Source organism: Sapajus apella, unplaced genomic scaffold, assembly GCF_009761245.1.
Source record: "Sapajus apella isolate SASKATOON/1434 unplaced genomic scaffold, GSC_monkey_1.0 scaffold5, whole genome shotgun sequence".
NCBI lineage: Eukaryota > Metazoa > Chordata > Mammalia > Primates > Cebidae > Sapajus > Sapajus apella.
Window position 1 is genome coordinate 26,496,691 of NW_022436945.1, and position 13,358 is coordinate 26,510,048.

Here is a 13,358-nt window from a genome sequence, read left to right on the forward strand (position 1 = left end):
GCTTTTATCATGAAGGAATGATGAGCTTTATCAAATGCGCTTTTATTATCAACTTGAATAATCATACAGTTTTTATCCTTCATTTTGTTGATATGATGTATCACATTGATTGATTTGAGTATATTAACCCATCCTTGCATCCCAGGGATAAATACCACTTGGTCATAATAAATGATCTTTCTAATGTACTGTTTAATTTGGTTTGCTAGTGTTTTGTTGATGATTTTTACATTAATATTCATCAGAGTTATTGACCTGTAGTTTTTTTGTTTTTTTTTAATGTGTCTTTGTTTCATTTTGATATCAGGGTAATACTAGCCTTATACAGAGGAAATATTTCTTTCTCCTCTGTTTTTGGAATAACTTGAGTAGGATTAGTATTAATTGTTCTTTAAATGTTTGGCAGAATTCAGCAATGAACCATCAGGTCCTGGGCTTTTATTTAGTGGAAGACTTTTTATTAAAGTTTTAATCTCATTACATGTTATTGGTCTGTTCATGTCTTGGATTTCCCCCTAGTTCAATGTTGATAGGCTGTATGTGTGTCTAGGAATTGGTCCATTTCTTCTAGATTTTTCAATTAATTGTCATATAGTTGCTCATAGTAGCAATTAATGATCCTTTGAATTTCTGTAATGTCTCCTTTTTCATTTCTGATTTTATTTATTTAGATCTTCTTTCTTTTTTCTTAGTCTGGCTAAAGGTTTGTTAATATTGTTTAACTTTTCAAAAAAACAATTTTTCATTTTATTCATTTTTAGTATTGTTTTGTTCATTTTAATTTCATTTATTTCTGGTCTAATCTTTATTATTTCTCCTCCACATTTGATGAATATTTTATCTGGATGTAGTATCCCAAAGTCAAAGTGTTTTTTTTTTTTTTTTCCTTCAGCACTTTAAATATGTCACAGCACTCTCTCCTAGCCTGTAAGGTTTCTACTACAAGGTCTGTTTCCAGATGTATTGGAACTATATTTTATGTTATTTGTTTCTTTTTTCTTGCTGCTTTGAGTATCCTTTCTTTATTCTTGACCTTGAGGAGTTTGAATATTAAATGCCTAGATGTAGTCTTCTTTGGATTAAATCTGCTTGGGGCTCTATAACCTTTTTGTACTTGGATATTGACATCTTCCTTTAGATTTGGGAAATTCTCTGTTATACATTTGAACAAACTTTCTATGTTGAATTTATTTGAGTTTCCTCATCATAGCTATTTCAAATTCTCTGTTTGAAAGGTCACATATCTCCTTTTCTTCAGGATTGGTCCCTGGTGCCTTATTTATTTAATATGGTAAGTTCATGTTTTCTTGAATGGTGTTAATCATAGTAGATGTTCTTCAGCGTCTGGGCATTGAAGAGTTAGGTATTTATTATAGCCTTCACTGTCAGGGCTTATTTGTAGTCATCCTCCTGGGGAAGGCATTCTAGATATGTAAAAGGACTTGGATGTTGTCATTTAAGCTGTATCTACTTTAGGAGGCACTCCAAGCCTAGTAACACTGTGGCTCTTGTAGCCTTATAGAGGTAACACCTTGGTTGTCTTGGGCCAGATCTGATAGAATTCTCCAGATACCAGGCAGAGACTTGTGTTCTCTTACCTCACTTCCTCCCATACATACAGACTTTCTCTCTCTTAGTAGTGAGTCACCTAAAGCTAGGGGTGGAGTGACACAAGCACCCCTGTGGCCACCACTACTGTGACTACACTGGGTCAGCAGTGACCCTGAGGTCAGTACAGCACTGGGTCTCACCCAAGACCTGTTGTAACCACTCCTTGGATACTACCTGTGTTCACTCAAGGCCCTGGGGCTCTACAATCAGCTGACAAACCCAGCCAGGTCTGTATTCTTCCCTTCAGGTCAGCAAAGTTCTTCCAGACCCAGGTGGGTCCAGAAGTACCATCTGAGAGTCAGAAACTAGAGTCAAAACCCTTGGAAGTCTACCAGGTATTCTACATCCAAGCCACAAGACTCAGTTTTCCCCAATCTTCCCTTTCCTTTCCAAAGGTAGAGGATCCTCGCCCCACAGCCACTACCACCCTAGGCCATGAGGAGTACTGCCAGACTACTGCCCATGTTCTTTCAAGGTCTCTTAAGTCAGATTGTCCTGGATGCTGCCTGGCCTGGAACTCACTTTTCAGAACAGTGGATTCCCTTCTGGCCCAGGACGGCTTCACTAAGCCGTCCAATAGTAAAGTCCTCGAATTAGGGACCCCAAGAGCCCATTTGGTACTCTCCTTCTTTGTGGCTGTGCTGGTATCTGAAGCCAGCAAGTCTTAGGCCCTTGATGTAGTACCTGAGTATTGCTGCTGGTTATTCACGGCCCAAGGGCTCTTCAGTGAGCAGGTAATAAATGCTGCCAGGACTGGGTCTTCTCCTTTAAGGCACTGGGTTCCCTTCTGGCCCAGGGTGTGTCTAGAAACATCATCTGGGAGCAAAGGCCCAGAACAGGGGCTTCAGGACCCCGACCACTGCCCTATCCTGCTTGGCTAGCTGGTATCCAAGATGCAAGACAAGGTCCTGCCCGTTCTCTCCTCTCCTCAAGTAGAAGGAAGTGGTATCTTTTGGAATGTTAAGCTGTGCAGCCTGGGGTTAGGGGAGGGGTGATGCCAGTACTCCAATGGCTTCCCCAGCTGGTGTCTCAGTATGTCAGGTGCAATCCCAGTCCACTGTTGCTGGGCCTAGTTCAGCACCAGGACAAACCTAAGAGTTGCAGTCCTTATAGCCTAGACTGCCTTTCAAGTTTAACTGGAGATACAGAGCACTGTAGCCCTCATTGTTGAGGTTTATGAGAACTCAAGTTTAAACCACTGGGATGGACAATTTCCTTTTAGCTAGGGCTGGTTTAAATGCTCCCTCAGAGGGCAGGCATCACCTGAGCTTGGTCCAGGTTTCCTTTCTGCCCTAATAGGACAGCACCAAGTCGATGCCTCACAATTGCTCTATTCTGCCTCCCTCAGTGCCCAGAGATGCTCTGCACACCAGGCAGCTGCTTCCAGTGTGGAGGAGCAGTGGTGTCAGCAATTCAGGACTGCTTTTTCTATCTCTTCAGTGCCAGCATTATTCACAGAAGCCAAGGCAGAAATAATCTGTGTCCATTGACAGATGAATGGATAAAGAAATTGTGTTACACACACACATACACACACACACACACACACAGAGGAATATCATTCAGCCTTAAAAAAAAAAAAAAAGGAGATTCTGCTATTTGCAACAATGTGGATAAACCTGGTAGACATTATCAGAAGTAAAATAAGCCAGGGTGGAAACTTAAGTAGTTGATGGTCATTACTGGTAACTTGATTTTGAATCAAAAATTATTTTGCTACCCCCTTTTCAAGCTTCTTAATTTAATTAAAAAGATAATAAGCTTGAAAGAAAACTATTTTAAAAACTGCTTCCATGCGGGGCGCGGTGGCTCAAGCCTGTAATCCCAGCACTTTGGGAGGCCGAGGCAGGTGGATCACGAGGTGAAGAGATCGAGACCATCCTGGTCAACACGGTGAAACCCCATCTCTACTAAAAATACAAAACATTAGCTGGGCATGGTGGTGCGTGCCTGTAATCCCATCTACTCAGGAGGCTGAGGCAGGAGAATTGCCTGAACCCAGGAGGCGGACGTTGCGGTGAGCCGAGATCGCGCCATTGCACTCCACTCCAGCCTGGGTAACAAGAGTGAAACTCCGTCTCAACAGAAAAAAAAAACAAAAAAAACAAAAAAAAAAAAACAAAAACAAAACAAAAAAAACTGCTTCCACTTGGAACTGTTGATCTTTAAGAAATCAGAGCCTTCTAAATATCATTCAACCAAAAGCAAATTATTGAATAGAAGACTAAGGCTGGGCCGGGCACAAAAAATTAGCTGGGTGTGGTGGTGGACACCTATAATCCCAGTTACTCAGGAGAGGCTGAGGCAGGACAATTGCATGAACCTAGGAGGCGGAGGTTGCAGTGAGCCGAGATCGGGCCATTGCACTCCAGCCTGGGCAACAGTACAAGACTCTGTCTCAAAAAAAAAAAAAAAAAAAAAAAAACAGACTAAGGCTGGTATAAGACTGTAGTTGTCGCTCCTAACAAGGTTTTAAATGTTTATTTTCTAATTGTATAAATAAATGTCCTAAAGTTCAACATATATGATACATTTATGTTAATATGATCTTCATTGACATCCTCTTACATACTTATGCTTCTTATTGAATTTTATTTGAATAGTATGTCTTCCACTAATTCAAACCTCTTGCTTAACAGACAAGCAAACACAGTCCTAAGGAGGTTAGTTGACTGGCCTAAGATCACAGAGTCAAATCAACTTACCTGATAAAATAAAAATATTAAATTTCTCTGTAGGATATAAGTGTTTCTAAAGTCTTCTCCTTCATTGTCTTAATGTCGTCAATAACCTCAGAGTTACAAACATGAAAGTGAAATCACAAGGTGTGAAGTGGCAAATTTGGTTTGCGATTCATGGATATGTATAGTTATTTAACTGTTGACAAAATAGATTTGTGGTAGTCATTAAGGTTTTGTGGCAAGAAATAAACTGGCAATGTCTCCTCATTTACTTCTCTATATAAGACTATTCTATTCGAGTTTTGAAACAGTGGCATCAATCACCTTTTCTTTCCCTCTAGATTCAGAACAAATTGAGAATTACAGACAGGAAACAGATAAGAATCAAAATATCAACTTAATTATTAATAAATCTGGACCAGAGAGGGCAACTTGGATGTAAGACCCCAAACTATGCTTCCAAAAACCTACTCGTACTCAGTCACAGCTGTCAGTAGGGCACGGAATCTCTGCTTCAGGCTCCACAGCAGCAAGAAAAGGAGAATGCAAACTGCAGGTAGACATGCTGATCCCAGAGAAAGACCAAGCAACACACCAGGCAGTGCTCACACACTAAGACTTTTTCCACTCTTCCTCCTGTGGGAGATATAAGAAAAGAACAGAAAAATATATCTACCATTTCTCTTCTGATAAATAGTACTGAAGATCTCTCATGGAAACTTAAGGTTAGTGACATAGGGTATTCTTTTACTATTGGAGTTGTAGCAAGAAAGCAATGACACACTTCAAACGGTGGGCTGAAGGGATTGATGGAAAGACTATCCATAATGTTAAGACAGTGCTAAAGGAGAGAAACAAGGGACAGAAATGCGGCCTGAAGCTCACAAGAGCAGGTTGTATGTTGACATCTCTAAGGCCTAAGTGGAAACAGTGGGGAAGGTCGTTGCCAGAACATGGCAATAGCTGTGGCTTTAGGAGAGAAGAACAGCAACTGTCAGACCATGGCCAGAGAGGGAAGGAACCAGGGGAGCAAGTACTCCAACCTCCCTCTATTCATCGTTGATTATCCTGCCAGTACCGCCCACCCACCACCGGCACCGCCCACCGCCACCATCACCATCAAGGAGAGTATGGTTGATGCTGTTCAGAGAAGCCCGTCTCCCAGAGGATGGGGCACAGTGAAGAGTGGTAAAAGTTGCATCCAACCCAGCCCCAAACACATGTGAATACATCAACTCACAAAAGGGAACCTATACTACAACAGCTGGATTACATCATAGCTACCTGTCTTCGGTGCTCAACTGGCAAGGGAAAAGTGTGTATCAGATCCTTGGACACCAATGGGAAGAGTAGTCAGATTAGTTAATTACAAGAAACAACTTATTGACAGGGTTTTTAAAAGTATTAATGTAAGTGTGGATGAGAGTTTCTAATTAACTTTTAACATCTCCTAACATTAAATATCTCTGATGCAATTATATGAGTGTTAGAAAATTCATGAAATAGTCATGGAGATAGATGTGTTATTTCAATGCAAATGGCAGTAGATAAAAGTGATGTAGGGAACGTTTACCTATTACACATATACGTGTGTATAAAAAGAGTTTCTGAGTGAAAAGTTAACTTTGATGCCCTGGAAAAGAAGGAAGAACATGCAAGTAGCAGTGGGGGACACATTAAACATCCAGGGTTTTCTTCTAAATTTGATATCACTTGGACCCAGCTCAGTTTTCTTCCCCAAAAATGTCAAGTCCACCGCTAAGGCTTGGCTTCCACATTGTCATTTGTTTGGCTAAAAACTAGAAGCGTTTGGCTAAAAACTAGACTTCTGTCACTATTTTGTCAACATGTGAAATCCTCTTCAGGTGACTGGCCTTTTAGGAAACCCCAACAGATGTTTACTAAAAAAGAAAAACTTTTCCCCTAACAGATTTAAAATAAGGGAGAATATAATTATTCTTTCTTTTAGGCAATGTCTATGCAAACCTAACTCCAAAGAAAGAATGAACCATCCCCATCATTTACCCTGACAATCATTGTCAACTCATGAATCACAAAAGCATCAACCAAAGAAGCTGCTTGATGACTGCTATACCTCTTTCCACGGTCTCCCAGCTGTCTCCACCTGTACACCATTTGTTTCATTGCGTGCGTGTGTGTGTGTGCGGATGTGTGTGTGTGCGTGTGTGTGTGGATGTTTCTAAAAGACCAATTTAGAATGTGTTCATTTTGGAGCAATGTCTGAGTTGTGCTCTGGCAGTTCTAATTCAGTAACCATTGTTTTTCAGGCATTTTGTATTTTTTTCTTTTAATCTCTGAAAGGACATTCAGTGCTTCATGAAGTTTCACAATGAAATTTGAGTTGAGAATTTCAAAATGTAGATTTAGATAAAGCAACGACAAAACAACAACAAATGCCTGTGGTCTTAAAGGATCGCTATCATTCATTCAATAAAATTTTACTGTTTCTGCAATGTGCTATGCATAGAGTATACTGAGGAGAGATGCACAGATGTAACACAGACCCAGTCTACCAGGAGAGATAAACAGGTTTAACAATCACAATACACTCTGGTAAGCATTATGTGCAGACCCTGCCAGGTGCCTACCTATTTTTAACATACTTTTTCTTTCTTGCTAGTAGACTCTCAGTTTTAATTAACATAGCAATGCAACCAGTGAAAAATGCTTGATTTCCTCGACTCCTGTGCCTACAGGTGTATACAATAGATAAATGAGATTAAGGCAGAAAATGATTGCCTTCTGAACAGAGGCAAAATCTCTCTAGGATATATCCCTCAGTTCCTTGCCCCTTTGCCCTTCTCCCATCTTCCCAGGAATGTGGATTAGAGTTAAGAAGCGCAGCAACCACTGTGCAAGTGCAAAGCAACAAGTAAGAGGTAAGGACAGTAGAGCAACATTATGAAAAGGATAGGGCCTGGCAGGGCACAGTGGCTCATGCCTATAATCCCAGCACTTTGGAAGGCCGAAGCCGGCAGGTCACCTGAGGTCGGGAGTTCGTGACCGCTTGACCAACATGAAGAAACACCGTCTCTACCGAAAATAAAAAAAATTAGCTGGGCATGATGACGGGTGTCTGTAATCCCAGCTACTCAGGAGCCTGAGGCAGGAGAATTGCTTGCACACGGGAGATGGAAGTTGAGGTGAGCCAAGATGACGCCATTGCACTCCAGCCAGGGCAACAAGAGTGAAACTCCATCTCAAAAAAAAAAAAAAAAAAGAAAAGAAAAAAGATAGCGTTCTTAATATATCAATCAGTAACCCAGCATGGCCTCTACAGAATGTTTATTGCATATGACAAATGAACTGCAATCTGTTTAAGCCATTACTAACTGATACTGGCTATGAGAGAAGAATGCTTCATTTCCTATAAAGCACGAAAGGAGGAAGCAAAGAGAAATTTTCACAAGAGACACTGACATTTAAAATTTAAGCATCCTCTAGGTGGAAGGAGGAGAGAGCAGAGTTTAAAGGTTAATGGGAAACAGAATCAGTATGTTTGCACCCATATTGAGTTTCTACAATATAGAAGCCTACACTGTACAAGTTATATTTCTCTCTACCAGTTTCCTCATCGGTAGTGGAGTAGTTATTGTACCTGCTTTATAGCATAGTTGTAAATGTAAAAGAGTGATCACCAGTGAAGCTACTACTGAAACCATGCTGGGCACCTCATACGGCAGGTGCGTATGGGAGCACAGAAGTTTCCGCTGCTTCCTCATAGCTACACGCCTAATGGCAGCTGTACATCGTGCATACTGGCTGCTTGCTATCAGATTTTTCTAGATGGATCTGCATTACCTATTAATTCATTTAGGATTAAGCAGAGCTGATTTTTTTAAGTCCTTGCCACAGGATTTGGTCAAGTAATTGTAGGTTTTTAGTGCAGTCATCAGATATAGGCCATCGATGAATGCCTGAATACACCTGGTTTTCATTTCTTTGACTATTTATCATGTAAGTACTTTTCCTCTCTCTCACCGCCATTCTGTTACCAGGCAGTTTCTGTTAGATTGATCACTCCCTATTCAGTTACTTTCTCTACTTAACCAAAAGTGTTCCTAACCCCCTAAGGCATCTGAATTTCCCCTAAGACGGCTCCGCTCATGTGACTTTGTTTTTGAATGTACTTGTGATTTTGTTTTGATTCACACATGATGAGGCTAACAGAGGAGGAGACAATTGCATCAAGAATATTTTTTTCAGCTCCCAAGAAGAGAGGGATGCCATGTGCAAGGTTAATTTTATGTGTCAACTTGACTGGACCACAATATGCTCAAATAGCCGATTACACCTTCTTTCTAGTGTGTCTGTGAGGGTGTTTCTGGAAGAGATGAGCATTTGAATTGGTGAACTCAGTAAAGCAGATGGCCCTCTGCAGTGTGGGTGGGCCTCATCCAATCTGTTGTGCGCCTGAATAGAACAAAAAGGAGGAGAAGGTAGAATTTGTGCTCCCTCTGCTGACTGCTTGAGCTGGGACATCAATCATCTCCTCCCCTCAGAGCTCCTGGTTCTCAGGCCTTCAGACTCCGACTCAACCTGGAATCTACACAGTTGGCCTCTGGCCCTGAGGCCTCCACATTACACTGCCAGCTTTTCTGTGTCTCAAGCTTGCAGACAACAGATTGTGGAACTCCTCGCCTCTACAAATGTGTGAGCTAATGCTGGTTCCGAGGCAGGAGAATAGGGCCCGGAGGCAGGGAACCTAAGGACTTCCTAGTACTAAATCAAAGGGAAACACTTCAGCCATGACAAGAACTATCCTCTTCGTTTACATAACGCTCACACTGAGTAAATGACTTTGTAACTGTTCTTCATTCTCTTCATTTTCACAGGACATACACTGAATACATGACTTTCACTTTAGCCTCTTCATTTACGTAGGGCATACACCAAGTAACCAATGCAAACCTCTAGAGAGTATTCAAGCTTCAGAAAATTTTGTAACCAGCGCCCTTGAGCCGCTTGCGACGGCCCGTTCCCGCCCTGTGGAGTGTGCTTTCATTTTCAATAAATCTCCGCTTTTGTTGCTTCATTCTTTGCTTGCTTTGTTTGCATATTGTGTCCAATTCTTTGTTCAAAACACCAAGAACCCGGACACCCTCAACAGGTAACAGTTCTATTTCTCTGGAGAAACCTAACTAAGGCACCACACCACGCAGAGTCACACAGGGAAGCGCCAGGCTCAGTCATGGGGCAGAAGGAGCAAGGGGGAAAGCCTCGATGGTGGCTTTGCTGGGAGGGAATGAGTGAGGCCCAATAAGCCATTTAGGTTTAGCAGTTTGAGGCATTTTGGAGAGCTCCACAGGGGCAGTCCCTAGTTGTCTGGTACCTGGCCCTGGGATGATTAAGGCAGAGGAATATTGTCTCCTGTAGCAGAAAAGCCAGACAGAGGCGGTAGTACCGAGTGTGGGCTCTGCGTTGGTTGGTCTGCACATCAAAAGTTTGTTCACAGGTAAGTCTTTTTACTATCTGTGGGAACTTGTTAGCTCTGAGGTCGATGAGGCTTCAACATGTCAAAGCTTCACAAAATATAGAAAATGAAAAACATGCTAATACAGACTTAGGCCCTGGTTTGGTGTTTCTTGATTCATGGTATTTCAACTACATCCATTTTAAATTTTCTTTTGTGCTGTGTGAATGCCTGGTCCTAATAATCTTACACACACACACACACACACACACACACACACACGTACACACACACACAGAGAGACTATGCATTGTTAAAAACATATGTTATTCAAAATAAAAGTATTCAAGTATTCAGATTGTTGTGGCTAGACTCTTTTGCAATATTTATTTTTCAGGTGGCTGCTGTCATTTTTCACTCTCCCAGACACGTGAAAAGGAATGCTTCATCAGTTAAGACTTCGAGATCCACCACAGTTTACGTTTAAGCAAGAATAACTATAATGCCTACACAGTTACAACTAGTATAATATATAAAATTATTCTGTATCACCCTCCACACCCAAATACTGATCATCTTACTATCTCACTCAAAATAACAACATCTTATAAATATATATATATTTATAAATACATACATGGTATATTTATATTTATATATACATACATGGTATATATATATATATACACACACACATTTTTAAAAGGTGCTGTTATTATATATCTGTATACACACTCTAAGAGGTAAATATTTTTTCTCCCCATATATATATGTATATGTGTCTCTTAGAATATATATGTATATATGGGGAGAAAAATACATATATACACAAGTATAGCAAATCCTAAGGGACAATACAGTGTTTTTCCAATGAAATTCTATAATTTTTTTTCAAATGTCATCTAACTTTCTTTTTCTGTAGACTTGTAAACACTCTGTGAATAGGAACTACATATACCTTATTCATTCTCCAACCCTAGCACCTAACTCTAGACTATCACATAGTAGAAGCTCAATAAACATTTGTTGAAATAATGAATAATGAAGAACTTAATGCATATAATGAGACATATGGACATGGGCATCTTTTCAGTCTGTGAGAAAGAAATTTCTGTGGAATTCTTCTGTTAAATTAAGTCCCTACAGCTCACTTCCCCATTTCTTGCAGGCATAGGAAGATATGTCAAGAACAGTCACATTTACCACTAGAATACTATAGAAATCTCTGCTCCTAAATTTTTCCTAGCAGCCCTCCAGCCAAACTCCCAAATTACAGACTGGTATTTATCTGAACTTGCACTTCCGTAACTCAGTAGAGTTTGTAAATCTCTGTTAGTACATGATAGTATTTAATATTCACCAACTACCTGAGTCGTAGTTAGGACAAGCCCATGACCCCCATCAGCTCCAGTATTCACACAATCATGGCCTCAGAGATTTTTGTACTCTAAGAGGAAAAAAACAAATCAAATCACTTGAAGTGAGTGGGAATTTGAGCCATGGCATTGGGCACTTCATTAGGCTACTACACTTAGAAATGTACAATCTCAAAGACAGAAGAGGCAGCTCAAATTATCCTGTCCACCTACAAGTTGCATAAAAAAGAGATACTTTACACCAAAGATTAAATAATGCACCCAAACAGCCAGCAAACACCAGGGCAGTGATTCAAGTTTCAATGGTCTGTTTTCTTTCAAACTGTCTGATTGAAAGGGGTCCATTTGAATTATTAATATAATAATAAAATTGCTAAACTGAAGCTCTTTCAAGTCATTGACCTAAGGAATGAGCTATTTTATGCCTCCACTCCCTGTATCTTTCTCACGTTGGGAGATTCCTATAGTCCCATGCACTTAGCTTTCCAATTCTCTTCATATATATACACATACACACACACACACACACACACACACACACACGTATACATATATATATCTCCATATCTATACACACACATATGTATGTATACATATACATATATGCATATAAATTTTTTGAAACAAAGTCTCATTCTGTCACCCAGGCTGGAGTGTAATGGTGCAATCTCGGCTCACTGCAACCTCCACCTCCCAGGTTCAAGCAATTCTCCTGCCTCAATCTCCCAAGTAGCTGGGATTACAGTACACACCCAGCTAATTTTTGTATTTTTGGTAGAGACAGGGTTTCATCATGTTGGCCAGGCTGGTCTTGAACTCCTGACTTCAAATGATCCACCTGCCTCAGCCTCCCAAAGTGCTGAGATTACAGGTGTGAGCCACCGTACTCAGCCCCACTCCTCTCCATATAATTTGAAGAGCAATCTAATAAGCATATTTACTTGCAGTCACTGGGGTACTGGAAAATGCTTTGAAACTGGCTTTCCATCAGTAAAAGTCCTGCTCTGTAGCATTTACCAGTTTCTGTGATGTAAATATTCCCACCATTGCCAATTTTAAAGATGACTGTCTTCAACAGTGCGATTACAAAAATCTTGCATAATTAACGAACAGTGACTGATTGTTAAAGACAGCCACCCTTAAAATCAAGTAAATAAGGGCAATAAACTTCATCAGTCAAATCACTGAACATATCTTGAATGCCTGCATGAAAGATTCAGTCAAATCACTGGTGAAGTTTAATTTATTGCCCTTTCTGAAAGGCATTTGTATTTGCAAAGCCAATGCTACTCAACGTATGGTTCCACTGGGAGCATCCCATTACCTGAAAACTAGTTAGGAACGTAACTTACTGGGCCCCACTCTAAACTTACTGAATCAAAATCTCTGGCAGTGGGGCTCAGAAATCTCTATTTTAAAGGGCATTCGAGTTATTCTCATGCATGCTACAGTTTGAGCTCTGTACTGAAGGATTTCACAATATCTAACATATAGTTGGTGTCTGTATTAGTTGCTAGGGCTACCATAACAAAGTACCCAGATTGGGTGGCTTAAACAGCAGTAACGTATTGTCTCACAGTTCTGGAGGCTAAAATTCCATGACCAATGTATCAATAGGGTGGCTTTCATCCTGAGATCTTTCCTTGGCTTATAAGTGGCCATCTTCTCCCTTTGTCTGAACGTGGTCTTTCCTATGCGTGTGTCTGTATCCTAATGTTCTCTTTTTATAAGGACAATAGTCATACTGGACTACGGCCCAACCAAATGACCTCATTTAACCTTAGTTATCTCTAAAGATTCTAGCTCCAGTCACTTTCTGAGGTACTAGGGTTTGGGACTTTAGCATTTGAATTTTAGAGGAACACAATTTAGCTTATAATAGTATCTAATAAATATTTGTTATGTAAGTGAATAAACATAAGATGGGGAAAAAAACAAAACCAATTTGTTGAAAGGCAAGTACCCACATACTAATTACTTCTGGATATGTGATTCATCTGGTGAGTTAGTCAACTGGGAATGGTAGTTATCAAATTCATTCAGCAGTTATATGAAAAGATACTCACAAATATGTAATTTTAGTTTTTATTAACTAATCTGTTTGCTATTCTTATGAAGTCTAGAGTTAAATACCTTACTTGGAAATACCTGCCTGGGTAGACCTAACTGACGTTTGATGTGGTCATCTTGGTGCCCAAATTCGGCAGACTAGGTAAATCAGCTCCATTACAAAACAGTAGTAAAAGATAGCCTCTC